The sequence below is a fragment of the Lagopus muta genome, chromosome 3 (assembly GCF_023343835.1).
Source record: "Lagopus muta isolate bLagMut1 chromosome 3, bLagMut1 primary, whole genome shotgun sequence".
NCBI classification, from domain to species: domain Eukaryota; kingdom Metazoa; phylum Chordata; class Aves; order Galliformes; family Phasianidae; genus Lagopus; species Lagopus muta.
In genome coordinates, this window is record NC_064435.1 from 90,262,163 (window position 1) to 90,274,259 (window position 12,097).

At 42.0% G+C, this 12,097-nt stretch overlaps 1 protein-coding gene across 7 annotated transcripts in view; it reads left to right on the forward strand.

Moving 5' to 3' along the window:
- NFATC1 (nuclear factor of activated T cells 1) overlaps window positions 1-12,097 on the forward strand; it is a 114,612-nt gene that overhangs the window by 52,706 nt on the left and 49,809 nt on the right. The gene's annotated exons all lie outside the window — the stretch shown is intronic.

Below are 12,097 nucleotides of genomic sequence, written 5' to 3' on the forward strand. Positions count from 1 at the left end.
TCAAGCTTGCTGCAGGACCTGAAAAAAGTTCTCACGTGTTGAAATGAGACTTTATTTCACAGGATTTTGTTCAGTGATTTATTGCTTGCACATCAGACCATGTTTTCCAATGATGAGCGATGGCATAAAGCAACCATCCCAGAAACGTAGGGATAGTTAAGATGTAAGTGCTGAATGAACTTTGAGAAATTTGCTCTTTTAAATTCAGCATTTGAATTTAGAATGACAGAAGGATCTCACAATATACTTCTCTCTTGCAAACTGACTAATAATTACCTTCTTTCAGTTTCTGTCCTGGGTCATGGGTTTCTCTTCCTGATTTTCAAGTGTCTTGTGAGTCTGTGCGTCACGCTTGTTGGGTGCTAGATTTAGGACACGGCAGAAATCTGTTTTCATCTGAAATATGAATATAGATGTCTGCAGCACCCTAGAAACAAGGACACTTGATGCTGGTGTTCACTGTGGAGGCAAGGTGTGCATTTTGGTTATGAAAGTGGATGAAGTGAAGTTGATGTTAGCTATGCAAGGAGGTGTTTGAACTACGATCAGCAAAATGCTTTCTTCCTAACACACTCATCTGGAAAAGCTTAGATTGTGATCTGGATCTATATTAAAAGACAATGATTTATTGACTTACCTGCGTTAATCTTTTTACGTAGTTTCTAGGTTGTGTGAATGTACCAGGCAGCAAAAACCTTCAGGGAACTTAAGAAAATGCAGAGATGTTTGAAAAGTTTTTAAAGACTGTATATCTGGCAGTTACCTTCCTTTTTTTGTTTTCTCTTATAACAATGTCTACAAACATTACCTACAAAGCCATTTTTGAAAGGTAACAAGAGTTACCTTTATGAGAACATAAAAAAGCACAAAGAACCTAACAGATACAACCGGACTTCTGTCTCCTTGTGTATCAGAGTGCGATTAGTGATGTTTAAGTCTCTCTATAACTCAGTTCACAAAAATGTTTATTGTAATTGACAAATGAAAATTTACTAATGAGACACAAGCCAAGTAGTATTGCGAGCACCAAAGCACAGTGAAGACAGAGGTGTATCTTCTTGGCACATATCCATGTCCTTCCTTCTAGGATATTGTAGAGTTGCACAAGGTGTTTTGGGTTTTGGAAAGTCTTGCACTATGATCTGAAGGAGTTAACTTATCCAGTTAGGCCAAAAATCTCTCCTTGCTCCTGTAGCTAGAATACTTTTGGCACTAGAGCTAGCTCAAGTATTTCTGGACTTCCTTGATTTGTCCAAGTCGAGACATACTTCATAGATCAGGCTAAAATGACTGAAATCCTCATTATTAACAGGTTTTGATATATAGGAAGAACTGGATATTCATTTAGTGTATTATTACTGGTTGTCATTCAATTGAGTCTCCACTCTTTAAGTTAGAGCACCAAACTCACTTATTTGGTTTTGTGCTTAGTGACCAGAGCTCAAGGCAAGAGTTTTGAAGAACAGAAAGGCAGAAATGTAACACCCAGCTTCATCACAGGATTAGATTTTCAGATAACACTGACTTTGAAATTCTGATTCTGTGCTGTTAAATTTGACGGCCTTTTTGTCCTTTATGTATGCAACCCTGAAGATGCATCACTGTCTTTAGTGGGCATAATAAAGTTCACTATTTGTAGCACTACATCTCTTAGAAACTCTAGGCTTATGGATTTCTGTGGCTTTGAACGTGTTGCTGATTATTCTGCCTTCAAATCAACAATGATCCTAGCACCTGTAACCTAATTACATAATATCCCCAGCTATTGTGCCTGAAGCATTTGAAACTCAAGTTCATGGAAGATGGAGAAGTAAACACCACCTAAGCAACATTTCCTCCAATTATTTTCTCCTGTTTATGGGCATTTTCAAAGAGTTAAACAGTTTCTCAGATTTAGCTTCAAACTGTTCATTGTAGTGTCATTTTTATTATGTTAAATGAATTCTTTTCTGTCAAAACTGTTTGTCTTTGCTGCTGGAACAGGTTGCGCTCTTAGATCATTAAGACACTGATGTAGCATGATAATAGCTATGCTGGAGCAGATGAGAGATAGCTGGGTGAGATCACCAAGTTTTTGGCGTATACGCCAAAGAAAATCTCTCTTTTCTGTAACTATTTCAAATAGGAAAACCTGAAGCTTCCTTTATGTTGAAAGAGTGGTCAAGTTTGGTCAGCCAAATGTTTGCACAGAGAAAATGCAATACGGAAAAGAAGAAAGCTGGATGAATTTAAGTGTCCACTGAAGCATGTAGCAGGTTTTTTGTTCCTCTCGATTTTCACCATCTGTAGCAAAGATTGTAATCAATCAGTTGCTGCTTTAGGGTGCAAATGTCAGTTCAAAGTCTCGGAAGGATGCTGAGAAATTCAGTTCTAGTTCCTGTACACTGTGGGAGAAAAAGTTACTTCACTGCATGGTAGACACTCAAGTGCAGTATTTTAAGTTCCAAAGAACTTACGGAAAGTTCTGGAAAATCGTATGTTCCAAAACACTTGAGTAGCATGTGGATGGAACGGATGCGTTGGGGAAGCATGTGGGCTTTGGGGTTTGACTCAGCTGTACTCTGGAGCTCAGGGCTTGGAGTCTGTTTTGACGTGATGTGATGTGATGGGGAGACGGGTGACCTGAGTCTTGGCAGAATTCCATTTGGTAAAAGATCTTACATTCTCAGCAATCTTTCCATTGCTCTTTCCATTGCCAGTAGCAGTCACAGTTTAGGGGGCAACTGGCCAAAAAGGGGTCAAGTTTCCCACTGGTAATCATATTGTAGCTCACATAATAAATAAGCAAGTGACAAAACTCCCTTTCCCCTCTAGTCAGATGGACAGATAATACATAATTTGGTCTCTATCTATCTGTTTTTCCAAGTTCGGGACACATGTTCCAGTTGGCAGTGAGCAGTTATGCTCTGACTCATGTGCAGCGAGGTTAAAAATTCTGGAAACTAGATAAACTGGAAATTTCAAAGGCATACGAGTTGGAAGCGTGGAGTTCATGTGAAGGTCACTTGAACCTGCTTCCTGGAGATGTATTGATAGCTGAAGGGGTTTCTGGCCGTTGCTCAGAAACAGATATCCTTGAGTGAGTAGTATCATCAAATGGCAGAGTCATTTGGTGGTGGAACCCTTTCACGCGCACGCAGACGCCATGATGTAGCTTGTAGGAAATGTCAGCACGTTTCAGTTTTTCCTGGCTGTTTAGCATAGGGAATGGCAAAGATAGAGTGGGACAGCAGCCATATGCATGAGATGGTATCAGCGGCAGCAAGCCTCATCCTGGGAGTTGCTCTTGCAGTTAAGAACAAGATGAATCAATCAGGGATACTTATTGTGCACAACAGAGAAACAAGGAATAAGCATCCAGTCTCCAGTTCAAAGTAGTTTGTCTGAGCAATTCTGTGAATTTTCAATTACTACAGAAACTATGGATGGTTGAAGTTTATTGTTTTGTGCCGTTGCCAAACTGAGTGGCTTCAAGCTGCATCTGTTCAATCAAAGCTTTGTCTATGAGCATTTATAACTAGCACAAGATTTCAGCTAGTCATTAATGTTCCAGCAGTACCCTCCAAATATACAGAAGTTCACAGCCCTTCAAGTCCACAGTCTAATGAAGCAATCAGTGCCCAAAGATAGGAGAGAAAAGGGGTGTTTACCTTGGCTGGCTGCCAGGCTCCCACTGTGCTGCTCCCTCCCTCCTCTTCTTCAGCAGGACTGGGAGAAAACATGACAAACATCTTGGGTCAAGATAAAGACAGGGAAATCACCCATATTCAACTTCTCTGCTGGCTCTTCTTACCTCTTTCCCACCTAAGCAGCTCAGAGGGATGTGGAATGAGAGTTGCTGTCAAGACATAATACTTCGTCTCTTCTGCTCCTTCCTCCTTACACTTCCCTTTCCTCCAGCATAGGGTCCCTCTCACAGAAGACAGTCCTTCATGAACTGCTCCAGGACTTGTCATGAACTGCAGTTCTTTAAGATGGTTCCTTTCTACAGGGTACAGTCCTTCAAGAAAAGACTGCTCCAGCCTGGGCACTTGCCTTCACAGGCTGAAGCTCTTGCCAGGAGCCTGAGTCTGCATGAGCTCTCCTTGGGCTTGCAGCTTCCTTCAGGGCAAATCCATAGCCTGTGTTGCGAGCATCTGCTCTGCCATCATTCTGCATGGGCTGCAATAGTACAAGCTGCTTCAGCATGGTATTCTCCATGGACAGCAGGGAAATCTCTGATCTGGCACTGGGAGCACTTCCTCCCTCTCCTTTTCTGGACCTGCTCTCTGTAGGATTATTTCTTTTGCATTTTTCTTGCTCCTCAAAGCTGCTGCACAGTGCTTTTTACCCTTTCTTAAGTATGTCATCACAGAGATGCCATCAGATGTTTGTCTCAGCTTTGACCAACTTTGGGTCCACTGCAGAGCCAAGCTTGAATTGGCTGTTTCCACGTGTGGCAACCACTGGCCTTTTCCCACAGGGGTCAACCCTGTAGTGCCCCACAGCCAGCACTGGTTGTCTGCATCTTCTGCTAAAGCACAATTCATTCTCTGCTGTTACTCCCCCAGCTGATCATTAAGTGTTGGTTCATGTCTGAAGTAGACATCACAGAAAGAAAAGGGAAGAGAAATGGAAGACGAATAGCCTGTCCTTTTAGATCTGCTGAAGGAAGAAGATTACACCTTCAAGAGCAATATGAAAGGAAGTACAATGATATTTAGAGAGGAATAGTGCTAAGACATTTCCAAAGCGTGCCTTGTTGCAAGAAAGCTGATATCAAGACAAATAATCAGGGATTATTATGTATATTAAATAACAGAATCATAGATTAACATGTAATATCATCACGACAACAAAACTGGACGCTCTACACCTTGTCCCGTCATCACGTTACAGCAACACAAATTCTCCACAGTTATTACACGTCTATGAGTAAGCCTAGTCTTTTTGAACAGGAGAAACCAGATAAGGGACACAATGGAGACAGTGAGATAGAAAAATGAAAATGCCATTCAGAAGTGTACTGTTTGAACTCTGCTAAACAAAGTCTTGATAAGTTTTGATAACGGGGTGTCTCTGGAAAATGAGAAGTTGTGGCCACGTAGATAAAATGGAGAGCTTGTGTCTTAAAAACAAACAAGAGGGAAGAATTGAAAACATTTGGACCAAATGTCCAAATGAGACAAGATGAGAAGGATGCAGTAGTGGAAGGTAGCTTCAAATCTGATGGCCTGTACAAGTGGTGGTGTTGGCATCAAACACAGAAGAGGTAGAAAAAAATAGTTGTTCTTGGAGAGAAAATTAAGAATTTGGTTGAAACTGGCTGTGAGGTTTTTTAGTTTGAAAGTCTTTGAGAAAATACAAGACAGAAGATGAAACTGAAGAAAATGGGCCAGGATTATTCTATTTACTATTAGCTGCAGAGACCCAAGTTCTGACTACTAGAGGTTCCCAGAGGAAATAAAATTCTGAAGACAAGGAGATAAGAGAACTGTAACCAAACGGAGAATGCAGGATTGATGATGGGTGGGTAGGCTTGGTTCTCCGTGCTTGCTCTAGAGAAATTTTGTAGGCATGTCAAGCTGCAGTTTTACTGGTAAGTTGAGTGTATTAAACCTGGAATTAGTGAGAGTTTTTAAATAAAACCCTCAGACTAAGATCAGTTTAAATAGAGGGAGGTGCCAGAGAGCACAAATTGTGTAACCAGTCCCCATTCTGCTGAAAATAGGATCTGGCAGATCATTTCAGATGGTTTTGGCTCAAAATGAGCCTTAATCAGTCTGTTTTCAGCACAGTGCCTCCTTTTAATTACCTGGACTAAAATTACTCTTGTTTTCAAAACGCTTGAGCTTGGAATAATTAAGTCTGTTAGACATACTGTGGCAAAAGCAGCAAGAAGTGTGCTATTTAGGCAAAGTGATTCCCTCAACTTCTGGGGGGATAGATAGGAACCAGATAGATAGGAAGTTCATGTGTGGCACAGATACCAGTGCACTGTAAGGTACAGTTTGTACTGCGTTTTTATCGCCAGGTTGCTGCATGACACTTTCATTGTAATGTAAATTGCAATTAAATTGTAGTGTAAAAAAGAGAGAAAAAGGAACTTAAAACATCACACGCATGACAGACTCACACAAGTATACATAATATTTATATATAAGTTCAAGACTGCAAAAATGTGTAGCTGAAGGAATGCACAAAATGCATATGCTGCAAATGCTTATAAGGGGACACAAACATATACAGCAGCTTTGCAATTAGGCAAGTTCTGCATGAGCCTTGCTGCACAGACTGGTTCTGGATAGGGAACCAAACTATGGGATCAATGTCTGTAGTGAGACAGTAGGCTGTGAGGAGAGGTAAGAAAAGTAACTGGGATCTTCCTGGCAAGGAGGAGGGAAATAAAATCCATGAAAATCAGAGTGGCTGCCTTTGCCTCTAATCCTCAGCCCAAGCACAGACCTGGCCTAACCTGCCTCATGTGGAAGTTGATTGCATCTTCGCACAAAGCTGAATGACTGTCTGAATGACAGGTCTTTACCTTAGTTTTCATCCTCTTTTCTCACTGGAGGCCCATCCTTTCCTTCTGGACATACTCACGGATCAGTAGTGTCAGAACCAGGAGTATACATCTGAGGGAAGAAGGGGTTGGCAAGCAAATTAAAACTTTACAAATCCTTCAGTGCTAAAGGAGCTGAATATGTGCTAATGCAGTTGAATACAAAGGTAGACAGACTTTGCAGAGCATTTTCCATTGCATCTGTGTCCTACCTGTTCTGAACATGTTAAAGTAATCTGGTATGTAATATAGGCACTATTGTTTAGGGTAGTCTCACAGCACATTAATCAAGGAGTGGATTCCTTTGGGAGTATAGAGTTAGTTTCACTGTCTTGCTTGCAATATATGAATGTAAATACAGATTTACAGTCCAGCCAGCGCAATCAAACTGTTGAGCTTTAGGCTGAAAGAATATAAAACGTACACTGTGGATAGGCAGTGAACTCCCAGGTGATGTCTACTCTTCTTGTATCTCAAAAGAACACAGTGCTGCTAAAGGGTATAGACTGTTTTTACCCACTGTAATAAAGAAAGATAGCTTAAATACATCAGAACTTTCCCTTTATGCCCATTTCATTGATCCAGGGTATAATTAGTTGCCAGATATGCATGTTACACGCTCCCAGGTTTCTGGGCCTGGAGTTTTGTGTCAGTTTTGTATATCGTTTTCCCTTTCTGTCATCTCTCAGCCTGTGATGAAAGTTATACTGGTGACTTGACTATTGTGAGCTTGCAAACCTCTGGCACTATTCTTACAGTTCCCTGTAAGAGAAAAGAAGGTAAATCAGTTTTGGAAACCCTTGGAAACTGATGGGCAGTGAGAAGTAGAAGACAGTACAAGATTTCTTTGAAAAAATCTTTACAGCTGTTTGACTGTGTGGCTGTTTTTGAAGAACCTATGTACTGTAGGTTGCTCTGAAAGTAATGCCTCCTATTTATTTCCATGGAAACTACAACAAAGAGCTCAGTTACACTATTTGTCAGAGCGGATTTTCACCTACGAAATGCTGTTTTTCAACTTAATCACCAGCACTAGCTATGCATTTTTGCCAGTGATGAACAAGAGCCTGCATGGCATACTTATAAAAATCTGTGCCAGCAGAGGTGACCCACTGTTTCACAGCTGCTGTGATGGTGTCACTGCTTGGAAAGTGCCCATGCAGTCCATCTGATGGAAGTCAGATGGGAGTCAAAGCAGGTGGAAGTCAAAAGATGCCAAATCTGGATTATATGGTGGGTGTGGTAGGACAGTCCAGCCACAATTGGCAGAGTGCTCCATGGTCTTCAAACTGGTATGGAGCCTGGTGTTATGTTGCATGAGAAAGGTTGTCATCTTCTCTGGAATGATTCTGGAAAATTGAGCCTTCAGCTTAGTCAGTGTCATGATGTAGCAGTCAGAGCCCTTTTCCAAAAGACAGTGCACATCACTTCACCTGCTGATGGCTTGGACTTCTTCTTCCATGGGGAAATCAAGTGTCACAACTCCATGGACTGATATTTTGATTCCAGCTCACAGTGGAGACACCACATCTCATCATCAGTAACAATGTGATCCAGGAAAATGTCACTTTCAGCCTCATACTGGTTCAGTAGTTCCTGACAAACTCGCATACGCTGTTCTTTCTGGTCCTGTGTAAGCGTTTGCAAACTTTGTGATATTCCAGCACTTGACACCATTGTTTGCAATACACTGAAGTCAATATTCAGTTCTGCACACAGTTGCCTGGTTAGTGGTTCTGGACAGCCTGGTCTGGTGGTTGGTGACCCTGCTCATGGCAGGGGGGTTGAAACTAGATAATCTTTGAGGTCCTTTTCAACCCGGGCCATTCTATGATTTGATGATTCGCACAGATGAGCTGATTGAGACACTTCTTTTCATGGTGTGACAGCTGAGCGTGGCCATCTGGAACATGGGTGGTCTTTCAGGGTGCTGTCACCACTGTTGAAACACACCACCCATCACCTCACTGTGCTCACACCCATTGTTTGATCCCCAAAAACATTCAGCAAGCATTGATGAATATCAGTGGCTGCCATTTTTTTTACGCAGGGAGGAATTCAATGACACATCTTTGCTCCATGCGCATTTCCACGTCAGGCGTCATTTTGTCAGACTGCCCCTCTGCTGCCATCTGTCACACAGCAACAAAATAGAACAGAATGTTGGCGGGAAGGTTCAGTCTCTCCTACCATACCACCAAGATCTGCCTCTGACGTTACGGGCCAACATAATAAAATAGAAGGCATTACTTTCAGAGCAGCCCTCGTACATATGTTGCAGTCTGCTAGGTTTTATGTCTGAGTTTACACTACTTTTTTCATGCTGCTTCTGTGTTAAAACAAGCTCCTACAGTGCATTTTTATGTGGAAATCTTTTAGCTGGGTGTGGTGGGGAAGCCGTTCAGTGACTCATACTGCAGGGAATTCCCTAATGAATTAGAGTATTTTTACTTGTGGAGTTTTGCGCAGTTTCCTTTAACATTGGAGTGGGCACTTGATAAGAGCAGCCTACAAAGACCCATTCATTGTTGAGCTGCTCCGTTTCAAAATTGGATGTTTGTATTTTGCAGAGCTGAAAATCCACCCCAAGTAACATGGTAGGTTCACAGCATTTCATCATTCATAATCCCAGGTGCTCTGAGTGCTGAAAAAAATGAATCATGGTGCAGTACGCCCAAAGCAGAGACTGCTATAGATACCAGCACAGTGCAGTGATGGGTCTTTAAACACGAGGCTTTCTAACAAAACTCAATGTCTCCAGCTGCCAACAGTGCTGATGGCCACCTGTGAATGAAGCACAGCTCAGTGCCAAACCCGGGTCAGGTGGGCACAGTCTGAGAGCTCTTGTAAGATGGGGCTTCATGTGCCGCACTCCTTGTGCTGCCTCTTCAGAAGAAGAGGGATTCAAAGCTCCTCCAAGCCCATGGCATGAGCACAGGAACTCCCTGTGGGAGTCTTGGTTTGTCAAATCAGTTGCTTTGGCCATCACGGGAGAGGGGCTCTCTGCTGGCTTTTTCCCTGTGATTCTGTGAGCAGCTGTTTTGTTTTTCCTTTCCTTCTGTAAATCAAACAAAGAAAAGAACCTAAACAAACAAGCAAACAAACCAACCCGAAAGAATACCTTGACTTTTTAGCTATATAAAGGGAAGTCTTTCCGTTGAAAACATTGCAATATAAATCCTAAAACACCAAAACAAAGCCAGACATTTGGTTTGGAGAAGACACTTCTTATTACTTGGTAAAAGTAAATAGCAAAGTGAGAGAGAATGAAATAAGACCTTTGGAAAAGCCTTTTTCTCCCTTCTCTCTTTTCCTACTTGCCTCCTCCTCTCCTTCCTCTTCTACCTCCTTCTACCTCCCCCTTCCCCATATAACGACTGCCCATTTGGGTACAGTAATTCCAGAGAGTAAACTTTAACGGGAATGCCTGAAATGTGTCTGCTTCAGCTTTGTGTTATGTCTGTAATTTGAATTATTTGCATTTTGGAAAGGTATAAATTGCTCTGGTGTACTTTGGTTGGCCGGCAGCCAGGAGGGAGTTGCCTTGGGCTCTGAACCAGGCTGCTGCAGATGTGGCAGGCGTACAATGGAAACTTTTGTGGTTGAGCAGTCCTCACTCCTCAAGCACACTGATGGGAGACGGTATCCCGCCTGCCTCTGAGGGTCCTCAGCACACGTGGCACTGGGGGCAATGCAGTTTTCTCTGGTGGAGGCAGATTTTCCTGGTGCTTTGAGCTCCCACAAACCGTTCCAGAGCCACTATTAATTTCTCTTTTTAAAAAATTTCAGCTGAACTGTATAAACCTGCAAAACATGTTTACTGTAAGAGGTTGACGTAGTGGTCTAAGGTTTCCCTCCTGGAGCTGATCCCAGTCCGTGGGCGTTGAGATTTCCCTCTTGGTTTACCAGACGTAATATGAGGAATTGTCTTTTTTTTTTTTTTCTTCTTTTTTTTTAGTCTCTGCTTCATAACAATTTTTCCTCCGTGTGTTTTTGTTAAATGAAATGTCACTAGCTGTTAATGAGTTGTCTATTCCCCAGTCCTTCTCTCTCTTCACCTTCCCTGCAGTCGTCAAGCAGCAATGATCTGCACAGTCTCAGGAGAATTTATTGGAGCAAAAACTGTATTGTTCTTAACTAGCTTCCAGAGACAAACCACGGCTCTGGATTTTTATTTTCCTAATAGTTTAGCTTACAGCATTTAAAATATTTCTGAACAAACTCTCTTTGTCATCATAAAAATTTCAAGAGCACATAAAGGCACTGCTGCATGAAGTAATTGAAAGATTAGCGATAGTTGGAGTCATTTTGAATTTTACTGAAGTATTGGCAGGAAATAAAAACCAGAAACCTGAATCAGATCATTCGTCTCTCAAAGCAGAAATTAAACACTGCAAAAAGACTGAAGTAATGTAATACATTTACGAAGGTAAATGGAACACATTAACTACTAGTCTGGACACCTTAGATTTAAGAAAGAAAAAAAAACAAAAACCCAACAACACAAAAACCCTTACAAAGCCAAAGTTCCTAGCCTTTGCAGAATGTGTGATAAGTGTCCGTGTTGTGTCGCCTTTCCAACCGATTGATTAACTGGGTGGGGAGGAAGTGAGGGGCTGCAGGCTCTCTGCAGGGAGGGAGAAGGAGGTAGAGGAGCCCACTCCCAGCCAACAGGTATGTCATGGCTTGCGGAATATTGGTCAGGTTTTTCTACTGACAGCTTGGGGGAAGCATCTGTTGGATAAATTGTGATCACCCGTCTACCAGAGAACTCTGCTTCAGTGCTGGCACTCCTACAGCCTTTGCTAAGGAGATTTGAGCATAGTTTGGCTGAGCCTTTTCTTCCCAACCCAAACGTGGCAGTGCCGATTAAAAGGATTCCTTTTCCAGTGTCATGGTTTAAAATGTTGGAAGAAACGAAGGTTAGATCTGTTAATTGTTTCCTACAGAAATACCTGCCAATCCACTGTGCTATTTGTGTTGCAGCTTTCACGTTGCACTTCTTTCCATACGTTAAAAAGAATCGGTTTTGGATGTGAAAACAATCGCCAGTGCTAGCTCCTCAGCAACATTCCTTTCACAGTAGGACAGCTGTACACAAAAATACTATTTACAGACATTTGTAATAAATCAGACAGTTCTAAATGCGTCACCTCCATCCTGGCCATGAAAGTGAAGAGAGAAGAGAAAGTGCATTCACTCTTCTACCTTGCTGAGAGCTGCTTTTCAAAGGCAGGCGCACATCTGTGCGATGAAGTTCAAAGTAGCTAATATTTACATTTGTATGTCCTGATGCTGCAATAAATGCACGAAACATAACATAAAGTCTGATTTTCCATTGAGTCCAGTAACATCTGACAGTGGTGGGACTCGTTAAGCTGTATGTGTCCCTCCTGCTGAACTTAGACAGCAGTCTGCTTGTGGCCTTTTGTACACGTGTTTTTTTCTAGGTTTGCAGATGGAAACCCTACATTTTTGTTTGTTTGTTTGTTTCAAATTTCTCCGTTGCATCTTGAAGCCAGGAGGGAGAAGGAAATAACCTCCTACGGACCAAGT